The sequence below is a fragment of the Lipophrys pholis genome (assembly GCF_963383615.2).
Source record: "Lipophrys pholis genome assembly, chromosome: 9".
Lineage (NCBI taxonomy): Eukaryota > Metazoa > Chordata > Actinopteri > Blenniiformes > Blenniidae > Lipophrys > Lipophrys pholis.
The window spans coordinates 1538977-1551444 of NC_137639.1; positions in this window are offsets into that span (position 1 = coordinate 1538977).

The window sequence follows — 12468 nt, forward strand, 5'->3', positions numbered from 1 at the left end:
GACGCAGAACCCTTGAGAGGCCGCCAGGCTTCTGAGCGCAGCATCAGGTGAGTCCGACACTTTTCATTGTCAAAGAAACACTGATCTGTTCTTTGTTTTCCTGTTGCTGCAGACATTTGATTCACTATATTTAACACTCAACACTTTTAAAGCGTGTCTGTAGTTTTAAACAACGAATACTAAGAATACAAAGAATATTTCCTTTGAGGTATTTTCATCAAGTGAAAGACAAACCAAAGATTTAATGTTTCCATCTTCCAGAAAATAAAACTCGGTTCTGTTTGTGCTTCACGCTGCGTTGATGTGATCCTGGAGAGGCGAGGCTGCCATCTAGTGTTCAGAAAGGATATTGTCTCCATGCTGTTCCCGCCTCCTCCCTCCATCCCGTCATCAAAAGGCCCGTTTCCACACAAAGTGCAGGAATGGAGTGGTATGGTCGGGTACGCTTCGGGTGTCAGTCCTCGAATCGTGGTCGCTCTCTCAGAACCAACACGGAAGTTACAGCTGCAGCTCTGTGGCTGCAAAAAAACAAAAGGTCACTACCTAGAGCAAAGCGGAGGATGTAAACAACAACAGAGGATTCATGAGGTCCAGATCTGTGGCCCGGCTCAGATCACTGCTGGAACCTCACATATCTGAGGAGCTTTAAACCCCGCCTACTTTTTAACCTGCGCTCTGTGGAGGAAACGCACCAGATTTGGCTCTGGGTCGCTTTATCATACTGCTCTATACCACTCTGTACCGCTCCATACGACTCTGTACCGCTCCATACCACTCCGTACCGCTCCATACCACTCTGTACCGCTCCATACCACTCCGTACCGCTCCATACCACTCTGTACCGCTCCATACCACTCCGTACCGCTCCATACCACTCTGTACCGCTCCATACCACTCTGTACCGCTCCATACCACTCCGTACCGCTCCATACCACTCCGTACCGCTCCATACCACTCTGTACCGCTCCATACCACTCCGTACCACTCTGTACCTCTCCATACCACTCCGTACTGCTCCATACAACTCTGTACCGCTCTGTACCGCTCCGTACCGCTCCGTACTGCTTCATACCACTCCGTACCGCTCTGTACCGCTCCATACTGCTCCGTACGGCTCCATACCACTCTGTACCGCGCCGTACTGCTCCGTACTGCTCCATACCACTCCGTACCGCTCCATACCACTCTGTACCGCTCCATACCACTCCGTACCGCTCCATACCACTCTGTACCGCTCCATACCACTCCGTACCGCTCCATACCACTCTGTACCGCTCCATACCACTCTGTACCGCTCCATACCACTCCGTACCGCTCCATACCACTCTGTACCGCTCCATACCACTCCGTCTCCGTACTGCTCCATACAACTCTGTACCGCTCTGTACCGCTCCGTACCGCTCCGTACTGCTTCATACCACTCCGTACCGCTCTGTACCGCTCCATACTGCTCCGTACGGCTCCATACCACTCTGTACCGCGCCGTACTGCTCCGTACTGCTCCATACCACTCCGTACCGCTCCATACCACTCTGTACCGCTCCATACCACTCTGTACCGCTCCATACCGCTCCGTACCGCTCTGAACTGCTCCGTACCGCTCCGTACTGCTCCATACCACTCTGTACCGCTCCATACCACTCTGTACCGCGCCGTACCACTCTGTACCGCTCCATACCACTCTGTACCACTCCATACCACTCCGTAACTGCTCCATACCGCTCCGTTCCCACACACACACACACACACACCTAGAAGATGAGTGTAACTAGGAACAGGTTCAGGTTTGTCACCAGGAATGGACACGTAAATAAAAAGACAAAATGTTTTTAAATACAAACCAACTCCAGGCAGACATTGTCTTATTACAAGAGACATTGTCTTGTTACAAGAGAACATTGTCTTGTTACAAGAGAACATTGTCTTGTTACCAGAGACATTGTCTTGTTACAAGAGAACATTGTCTTGTTACCAGAGACATTGTCTTATTACAAGAGACATTGTCTTGTTACAAGAGAACATTGTCTTGTTACAAGAGAACATTGTCTTGTTACCAGAGACATTGTCTTGTTACAAGAGAACATTGTCTTGTTACCAGAGACATTGTCTTGTTACAAGAGAACATTGTCTTGTTACCAGAGACATTGTCTTGTTACCAGAGACATTGTCTTGTTACAAGAGAACATTGTCTTGTTACCAGAGACATTGTCTTGTTACAAGAGACATTGTCTTGTTACAAGAGACATTGTCCACAGGACATCACAAATTGATTTCACCACAGATTACCAACCACATCAAGAATTCGATACCATTAGTTCCCTCACACACACTCAGCTTGGTAGAACTCCCAGCAGAGAGGCGGAGCTACATTAATCATCAATAAAATAGAATTGTCTTATAAAGACACAATCACAGATCCAGAGGGAAGATTTATAATTCTTCACCATCTCTCTTCAGAACATAGAGATGTGGATCACAAACATCTACGGCCCAAATGTTGATGACTCCTCCTTCTATCACAACTTCTTCACCCTCTCACCACACTCTGACCAAACACTGATAGTGGGAGGAGTCCTCAACACCCTAACCCTCTCTGCACTCTCCATCTGGTGCTTTCTGGGCGGGGGCGGGGCTCTCTGGGGTGGTTCTCTGGGGTGGTTCTCTGGGGTGGTTCTCTGGGGTGGTTCTCTGGGGTGGTTCTCTGGGGTGGCTCTCTGGGGTGGCTCTCTGGGGTGGCTCTCTGGGGTGGTTCTCTGGGGTGGTTCTCTGGGGTGGTTCTCTGGGGTGGTTCTCTGGGCTAGCTCTCTGGGGTGGTTCTCTGGGCTAGCTCTCTGGGGTGGTTCTCTGGGGTGGCTCTCTGGGGTGGTTCTCTGGGCTAGCTCTCTGGGGTGGTTCTCTGGGCTAGCTCTCTGGGGTGGTTCTCTGGGGTGGTTCTCTGGGCTGGCTCTCTGGGGTGGCTCTCTGGGCTGGCTCTCTGGGATGGCTCTCTGGGGTGGTTCTCTGGGGTGGTTCTCTGGGCTAGCTCTCTGGGGTGGTTCTCTGGGGTGGTTCTCTGGGCTAGCTCTCTGGGGTGGTTCTCTGGGGTGGCTCTCTGGGGTGGTTCTCTGGGGTGGTTCTCTGGGCTAGCTCTCTGGGGTGGTTCTCTGGGGTGGTTCTCTGGGCTAGCTCTCTGGGGTGGTTCTCTGGGGTGGCTCTCTGGGGTGGTTCTCTGGGGTGGCTCTCTGGGGTGGTTCTCTGGGCTAGCTCTCTGGGGTGGTTCTCTGGGCTAGCTCTCTGGGGTGGTTCTCTGGGGTGGCTCTCTGGGCTGGCTCTCTGGGGTGGCTCTCTGGGCTGGCTCTCTGGGATGGCTCTCTGGGGTGGTTCTCTGGGGTGGTTCTCTGGGCTAGCTCTCTGGGGTGGTTCTCTGGGGTGGTTCTCTGGGCTAGCTCTCTGGGGTGGTTCTCTGGGCTGGCTCTCTGGGGTGGTTCTCTGGGGTGGCTCTCTGGGATGGCTCTCTGGGGTGGCTCTCTGGGGTGGTTCTCTGGGGTGGTTCTCTGGGGTGGCTCTCTGGGGTGGCTCTCTGGGATGGTTCTCTGGGGTGGTTCTCTGGGATGGCTCTCTGGGGTGGCTCTCTGGGGTGGCTCTCTGGGGTGGCTCTCTGGGGTGGTTCTCTGGGGTGGCTCTCTGGGGTGGTTCTCTGGGGTGGTTCTCTGGGGTGGTTCTCTGGGGTGGCTCTCTGGGGTGGCTCTCTGGGTGGTTCTCTGGGGTGGTTCTCTGGGGTGGCTCTCTGGGGTGGTTCTCTGGGGTGGTTCTCTGGGGTGGTTCTCTGGGGTGGCTCTCTGGGGTGGCTCTCTGGGTGGTTCTCTGGGGCCTCCCCAGGTCTGGGGGGCTGCCGGCCGCCGGCGTGGTGATACAGGCCCCCCCACAACAGTTCCAACCACACCCAGTGGACAAACCACACACACACACACACACACACACACACACACACACACACACACACACACACAGGAGGAAGAAGCTCTTTAATCAGATGTTAGAGGAGGAAGATGCTCTATAATCTGAAGCTATAGTTCATTATGCTAATGTGTAGCAGTGGATAATGCTAATACTAGTGGATGCTCTTCGTGCTTGACAGAGCAGCGCTGCTGCTGGTTGTTGTTCCCTCTTGATGCAGTGCAGAAGAAGAGCAGAAGCCAAGCAGAGCTTCCAGAGGAACATAATCCACATTATTTAATTATGTGTGATAATCTGGAGGACCAGAGCTGCTGGACAGACGAGACGCAAAAACTGACCAACATAGAAAAGGAGCCTGCAGGAGATCACTTAGTGGTTTCTACTGCTCAACTACAAACTCACTGACTCACTGAGTCACTGAATCACTGACACACTCTCTGACTCTCTGAGTCATTGACTCACTCTCTGACTCACTGACTCACTGACTCACTCTCTGACTCTCTGACTCACTGAATCAAGGACTCACTCACTGAGTCTCTGACTCACTGAATCACTGACTCACTCTCTGACTCACTGAATCACTGACTCACTCTCTGATTCACTGAATCACTGACTCACTCACCGAATCACTGACTCACTGAATCATTGACTCACTCACTCACTCACTCACTCACTCACTCACTCACTGACTCACTCACTCACTCACTCACTCACTCACTCACTCACACACTCACTCACTCACTGACACACTCACTGACTCACTGACTCACTCACTCACTCACTCACTCACACACTCACTCACTCACTCACTCACTCACTGACTCCCTGACTCACTGAACCACTCAGTGAGGAGCATCGACCACTGACGTCCTTTCTCGGTCCATCTTGACGTTGACCTGTCCTTCTTGTCTCTGTCCAGTTTGCACCATGTCTCCTCAGGGCCCCGCCTCCGGCTGTTCTGGCCCCGCCCCTCAGGTTTGACCTTGTGGACCAGGAGGTCACAGCGTGGTTTTGTTGGCGTTCATCCAGGAGGTGGCAGTACAGTCACATCTTTTCTCTGGTTCACACTCCTCCGCTGGAAGTTTCTTTCCTTCTCTTTCACACTCATTTCATCCATTGATTCATTGAAGCCACATTCTGTGTGACTCTCTTCTTTTCTTTTCCACTGATTCATCTTTCAGCCTGACGTTGCTCCGTTGTTTCTCCGACTGCTTACTTTACAAACTTTTATTTCTGTATATTGGAGACTGAATGTTGCTCATATAATACTTAAACGTAGTAGTTAAGTAATACAAATGAATTCAATCCTGAACCACCTATTTAAAAAAACAACAAAATCCTTACAACCTGGAGGACTAACCCCCCCCCCCCCCCCCCCCCCCCACACACACACACACACCATTTACTTTGGCTACTCAAAGGCTTTTGTTGTGGTAAAGTTTGTCGACCACCTGAAGTAATTTCCGTGGAAAAGTATTTCTCTGTGATACAGCAGGAAGGTAGAGAACGTCAACATACTAAATGTACAGAGAGTCTGGAGCGGGACTCAGAACCTCTGAGATCCTCTCTCTGCAGTCAAAATCTGACCTGCATGTCATTTTTCACACGTTCTGGTCTCATGACGTCCTCACACTACCACACCCAGACCCAGGAGTTTAGCAACATCACAACTGTGGGAGAAGTTTCTGGATCAAGTGTGAACTCAGTTTGAGGGTTGTTCTACTTTTGCGCCACTAGAGGGAGCCACAACACTCCAGCAGGGTTTAACTCTCGTTAAACTGATCATACTAGGACAGTGTGTGTGTGTGTGTGTGTGTGTGTGTGTGTGTGTGTGTGTGTGTGTGTGTGTGTGTGTGTGTGTGTGTGTGTGTGTGTGTGTGTGTGTGTTAGTAAGAAGGTGTGGATGACCCCCCCCCCCCCCCCGCCCACTCGCTCAGTGTTGATGTTTAGCTCCACTGTCTTTTCGCACAATCAGCCGCTTCTTCTGCCTCCTCTGACCTCTGACCTCTGACCTCTGACCCCTCCCATCCCCGCCTGCCAGATCACATGACCGTTCTGTGGTCATTTGGTCGACATTTGGGTGAAAAAGATTCTTTTAAAAAGGAACATTGTGTGCTTCAGAATGTTTCCAGACCACATGGAGGCAGATAGAGGAGATGTTAGGGGGCTTTGTCTGTACATCATCAGCAGGCTGGAATCAAACCACAGACCTGCACCAGTGTTCCACTGCACTCCTGTGTTGAAGAATCAGCCATATGGACACATGGGGGGAAACTGAAATACAAAGATACAATCATGCCAGATATTTAAAAACAACAGTGACTTTATTTCATTATTTCCTCCCCCACGGTGGCTGTTATTGGTTTGGTCCGTCATCCTGCCTGTGGCTCAGCAGAAGTGTGTGAGTGGAGAGAACTCACTTTGTGTTACAATAAAAGCCCTCCCACCTGACTCTGTTTACGAGACGCTTTCATGCAGAAACCCTTTACATGAAACACTGGAAACAACTTTTTGTCACTCATCAAACCTTTCTTTCATTTCACTTTGCAGGACATCGATACACAACGTGTGGAATCAGTGAGAGTCTGGCACTCTGCATTCTGCGACCTTGTGAAGTACCTTGTAGTCCTGGTTGATTCTAACTTCAGCCGCTCTGACTCGTTTCTACCAGAACCAGCAGGAACGGTTCAGTAGAACCGTTAGACCTGTTGGATCGGACCTTCTCTCTCTACGTGAGGCTTCCACGATATGAGGACGTCACCAGTTTGTCCTTCTTGAGACTGTCCTGATAAGCAATGAGCAGCAGACCACCACCACTCCAGAGCTGCGAGACCTCACATCTGGCTTCTCCTGATCCAGAAGCCTCCCCGCTGTGAGCAGCACACCGTGCTCCTCTTTGTTAGTGTCGCTGTGGTTGGTTCTGCGTCGCTCTGCAGGTAGTTTGTGCAGTTGGCCAGCGCTGGGTTCTTCAGAACCGTCAGAAAACTCCCACCTCCACCCGTCAGAGAGTGAGTCCCCGTCCAGGAGAACAAACAGGCCCTTGTTGTATGAAGACTCGTTTGGAGCGTTATCAGACGAGTCCTCTTGTATGTTCAGTCAGAGGGAGGAACCATTCAGTGCCCCCAGGGCTTTTACCCCCTGTCGGTCCACGTGAGATTAGATATCTTGTCGCTCTGTCATGTCTCCGTGAGTTCATATCTATACTCGTGTAGATCAGTGGTGCCAAACACATTTCACTTCCGGGGCCAGATGCAGCCGGACCGGTAAAATATTATCTCTTTTTTTTAAAAACCAAACAATTACTACAACAAATTGCAAGCAGCTTCAACAAAAAGCCAATATTTTATTCATATTGTCTGGTGTAAAATACAGTGAAAGCTCCAGAAAGCTTCTCCTGTTACCGTGGGCGCTGAGGCTAATGCTAGTTAGCTCGCGCTCATAGCAGCACTCCTCTCTCAGCTCTGGCCGGAGGGTTAAACTCAGCTCCACTACTCCCTGTTCATAACTCCGTTTGTACAGTTTGCTTGATTGTTTCCGGAGCTGGAGCCTCTTGTGAGCAGGTTTTGGTCCATGGGCCTGATGTTGGACACCCTGGTACAGATTAAAGACTCCAACTGGACTTCTGGTTTATCTGCTTCATCCGGGATTATAAAGATGCCAACAGAACAGAATTAGAAGATAAAATCAAAACCATGGAGACAGCTCATGCTGCCTGCAAAGACCAGCGCTTATTGACGGAACTAAGGAAATAAAAAATGGACTTGAATTAAATAATTGAACATAAAACACAATTTAAACTACAGAGACTATGCTGGGAGAACTTAGAACATGGTAATAAATCCAGCAAACTCTGAGCCAATCAGTTAAAAGGAAATAAAGAAAAGTGTCCAGTCCCCTCAGTCCAAACTCAAAATGTAAAATCACTTTTAACCCTCAAGAAATAAACAATAACTTCAGAGAATTTTACAAAAAACTAATTGACCCTTCACAATCTGAAATAGACTTTCTGAGCACAGTTGACCTCCTGGAATTAAAAGACCAACAGATCCAAGGCCTTGAAGCTTCCATCTCAGTAGAAGAACTACAGGAAGCTCTCCAGCACATGGCTGATGGTAAAGCTCCAGGACCTGATGGTAAAGCTCCAGGACCTGGTGGTATAGCTCCAGGACCTGATGGTAAAGCTCCAGGAACTGATGGTAAATCTCCAGGACCTGACGGTAAGGCCCCAGGACCTGACGGTAAAGCGCCAGGACCTGATGGTAAAGCTCCAGGACCTGATGGTAAAATTCCAGGACCTGATGGTAAAACTCCAGGACCTGATGGTAAAACCCCAGGACCTGATGGTAAAGCCCCAGGACGTGATGGTAAAGCCCCAGGACCTGATGGTAAAACTCCAGGACCTGATGGTAAAGCTCCAGGACCTGATGGTAAAGCTCCAGGACCTGATGGTAAAACCCCAGGACCTGATGGTAAAGCCCCAGGACCTGATGGTAAAACTCCAGGACCTGATGGTAAAGCTCCAGGACCTGATGGATACCCCGCTGAATTTTACAAAGAATTATGTTCTTTACTCTCACCAATTTTGTTTAGAATAATTGAGGAAATTAAAGAATCTTCAACTCTCCCCCAACATATGAACTGTGCAAATATCAGTCTTCTTCTAAAACCGGATAAAGATCCCACACTACCATCTAGCTATCGACCAATATCACTAATCAATGTAGATCTTAAAATAATTAGTAAAACATTAGCAAGCAGACTGGAAAAAATCACACCCCACATCATACACCCAGATCAAACTGGGTTCATTAAAGGACGACACTCTACTAACAATACACGTAGATTAATTAATCTTATAGACCACTGCACTAACAATACACATAGATTAATTAATCTTATAGACCACTCCACTAACAATGCACGTAGATTAATTAATCTTATAGACCACGCTACTAACAATACACATAGATTAATTAATCTTATAGACCACTCTACTAACAATACATGTGGCGGGGTTCGCTCCCGTTCAAAGAACAACCACAGCAACTCCAAATGGCAAGTCGACTTTTTCCTTTTATTGTCCCCAAACAGTGCCGGTGCTCGTTATTTACAGTGAGAAAAATATTTACAATCAGAACAGAAAAACATAACCATGATCCCAGGTCTTCCTTTAGCTAGTGGGTTTGACAAAAAGCAGTTCTAGTCTGAGTCGTGTCGCTCCACAGTGCAACGTCAGGGAATGACTTCCGTCTGCAGCTTTGCCCACTGATTTTCTACTGTTACGCCCCTCCCAGGGGGGTGATTGAGTCTTCTTCACCAATCATAATTTCATAACACAAATAATAATCACATCCTACTTTTCGAACACTTCATTTTTCTAATAAAATGAACAAAAACATTTTCCAAATCAAGTCACGTAATAATTCCCTTTATAAACAAAAATTAATAGTTAAACCAAAAACCAAATGATCACATGACCCTAAAGTCGCGCTCAGGCTTCGTTATAAACCCGGGGGTTAACTCCACCCCGTCTTGCCTGTCACCAGCTCCGCGGCGTCATGTCACCGGTAGGTGTTGTGTGTGTGTGTGTGTGAGGATGTTTGAATGTTTGCACAGGTAAAACATAGCCAGTCCAGGTGTGCACCCCTGGCTGACTATGCTAACAGGTGGGGAACGAAAGATGAATTCAGTGAATGATGTCATGCGAAATACGGAGGGAATGAGGAAATGAGTGTGGCGTGTATCGTGGTGTGTATCGTGGTGTGTATCGTGGTGTGTATCGTGGTGTGTATCGTGGTGTGTATCGTGGTGTGTATCGTGGTGTGTATCGTGGTGTGTATCGTGGTGTGCCGTCTGCTACGCAGGGTGTGTGTGTGGGTGTGTATGTGTTCAGGTGTCACTGCGCTTTCACTGACCGCGGGTCTCCACTGCCTGCGTAACAGCAGGGCGGAGTGCGGGCGGAGTGCGGGCGGAGTGCGGGCGGAGTGCGGGCGAGCGCGTGTGTGTGTTGTTGCCCCGTTGCTGATGGAGCCGCTCCATCACAATACACATATATTAATTAATCTTTTAGACCACTCTACTAACAATACACGTAGATTAATTAATTTTATAGACCACTCTACTAACAATACACGTAGATTAATTAATCTTATATACCACTCCACTAACAATACACGTAGATTAATTAATCTTATAGACCACTCCGGTAACAATACACATAGATTAATTAATCTTATAGACCACTCCGGTAACAATACACATAGATTAATTAATCTTATAGACCACTCCACTAACAGTACACGTAGATTAATTAATTTTATGTTACACTCCAGAAACAATTCACGTATATTAATTAATCTTATAGACCTCTGCACTAACAATACACATAGATTAATTCATTTTATAGACCACTCCACTAACAGACCACTCTACTAACAATACACATAGATTAATTAATCTTCTAGACCACTCCACTAACAGCACACATAGATTAATTAATCTTATAGACCTCTGCACTAACAATACACATAGATTAATTAATCTTATAGACCACTCTACTAAGAATACACGTAGATTAATTACTCGTATAAACCACTCCACTAACAATACACATCGATTAATTAATCTTATAGGCCACTGCACTAACAATACACGTAGATTAATTAATCTTATAGACCACTCGAACTAACAATACACATAGATTAATTAATCTTATAGACCACTCTACTAAGAATACACGTAGATTAATTACTCGTATAAACCACTCCACTAACAATACACATCGATTAATTAACCTTATAGACCACTGCACTAACAATACACATAGATTAATTAATCTTATAGGCCACTGCACTAACAATACACGGAGATTAATTAATCTTATAGACCACTCCACTAACAATACACATAGATTAATTAATCTTATAGACCACTGCACTAAAAATACACATAGATTAATTAATCTTATAGACCACTGCCACCATAATAAACAAAAGCATTATCACCTCCTTAGATGCAGAAAAACCCTTTGATAGGGTAAATTAGAAATTTCTACTCGCTGCACTACGTAAATTTGGATTTAGAGAAAATGACCTCTCTTGGATAAAGATCCTGTCCACCTCACCCAGTACCTGTGTTAAAACCAATGACCAAATGTCCTCAAGGTTCACTCTGGAGAGAGGCACCAGACAGGGGTGTCCACTCTCACCATCTCTCTTTGCTATTTCTATGGAACCACTAGCAGCAGCCATCAGACAGAACAATAACATAAAAGGAATACCATCAGTAAATGTAAGACATAAAATATGTCTCTATGCAGATGATGTGATACTTTTCCTGCAGAACACACAGACGTCTCTTCCAGAAACAAAAGGGTTAATAGACAGGTTCTCCTCAATCTCAGAATATTCTATAAATTGGAACAAATCAGTCGTCTTGCCTATCAACTCTACATTTCAGCACACACCGAACACCCCACTAAAACCAGGGAACATCAAATACCTCAGCATTAACATCTCAGCCAAACTCTCAGACTTGGTGAACTTAAACTACCCCCCCCCCCCTTATTAGAACATTGGAGGAGGACCTCACCCGATGGAGGACACTCCCTATTTCACTTCTGGGGAGAGGAGCAACAATCAAAACGATGGTCCTGCCTAAAATGAACTCCATCTTCTCAATGATCCCAACAAAACCACCAAAAAGCTGCTTTAACACTCTGGATTCTCACGTCTCAACATTCTGATGAAAAACAAACCATCAGGTAGAAGTTTAAAAACACTCCAGAACACCAAGGACCAAGGTGGCTTAGAACTCCCAAACTTTATACTTATTATCTGGCCAATAAAGTACTTTATGTAGTAAAATGGATGAATCAGAAACCCTTAGATGAAGGCTGGCTAGACATTGAGAAAACCTTGTGTGAAGATCTCCAGACCAGAGATCTTCCCTTCTTCAGTCCTTCATCAAAGAACCCAGCTGCTTTAAAAGCATCAATAGAACCACGTCTCTGACAGCTTGCTGGGAGGTTCTTCACCCCCTCTGGAACAATCCTGACATCCTGCAAAGAAAGAAACCAAGAAACTTCCCAAGATGGCAAAATAAAGGAAGAAGAACCTTAGAAGAACTTTCCTCCAGTAACTCTTTGGTTCCATTGAATGAGCTAATAGAACCATCTGCTATCAGTCAGAACAAGTATCTGGAACCTCTTCAGCTTCACTCAATAATCCCAAGTCAGTGTAAACTAGAAGAGATTGAGCTGAACTGACCTCAGACAGTGACAAAGCTCCTGAAGATCTCAGCTCCTAAACCTCTTTCTAAAATCATCTCAATCCTGTCAGCTTCAAATATCTCAACATCCCTTCAACCTCCAGATGGGAAGAAGATCTCAACATCACCAGACCCAACGTTTGGTCACTACTCTGTACTAGTACATTAGTACTCTAATAACACCACCATACAGCTCATACAGTACAAGCTCCTCCACAGAGTACTTTACAATACAAGGTCCTTCACAGAGTACTTTACAATACA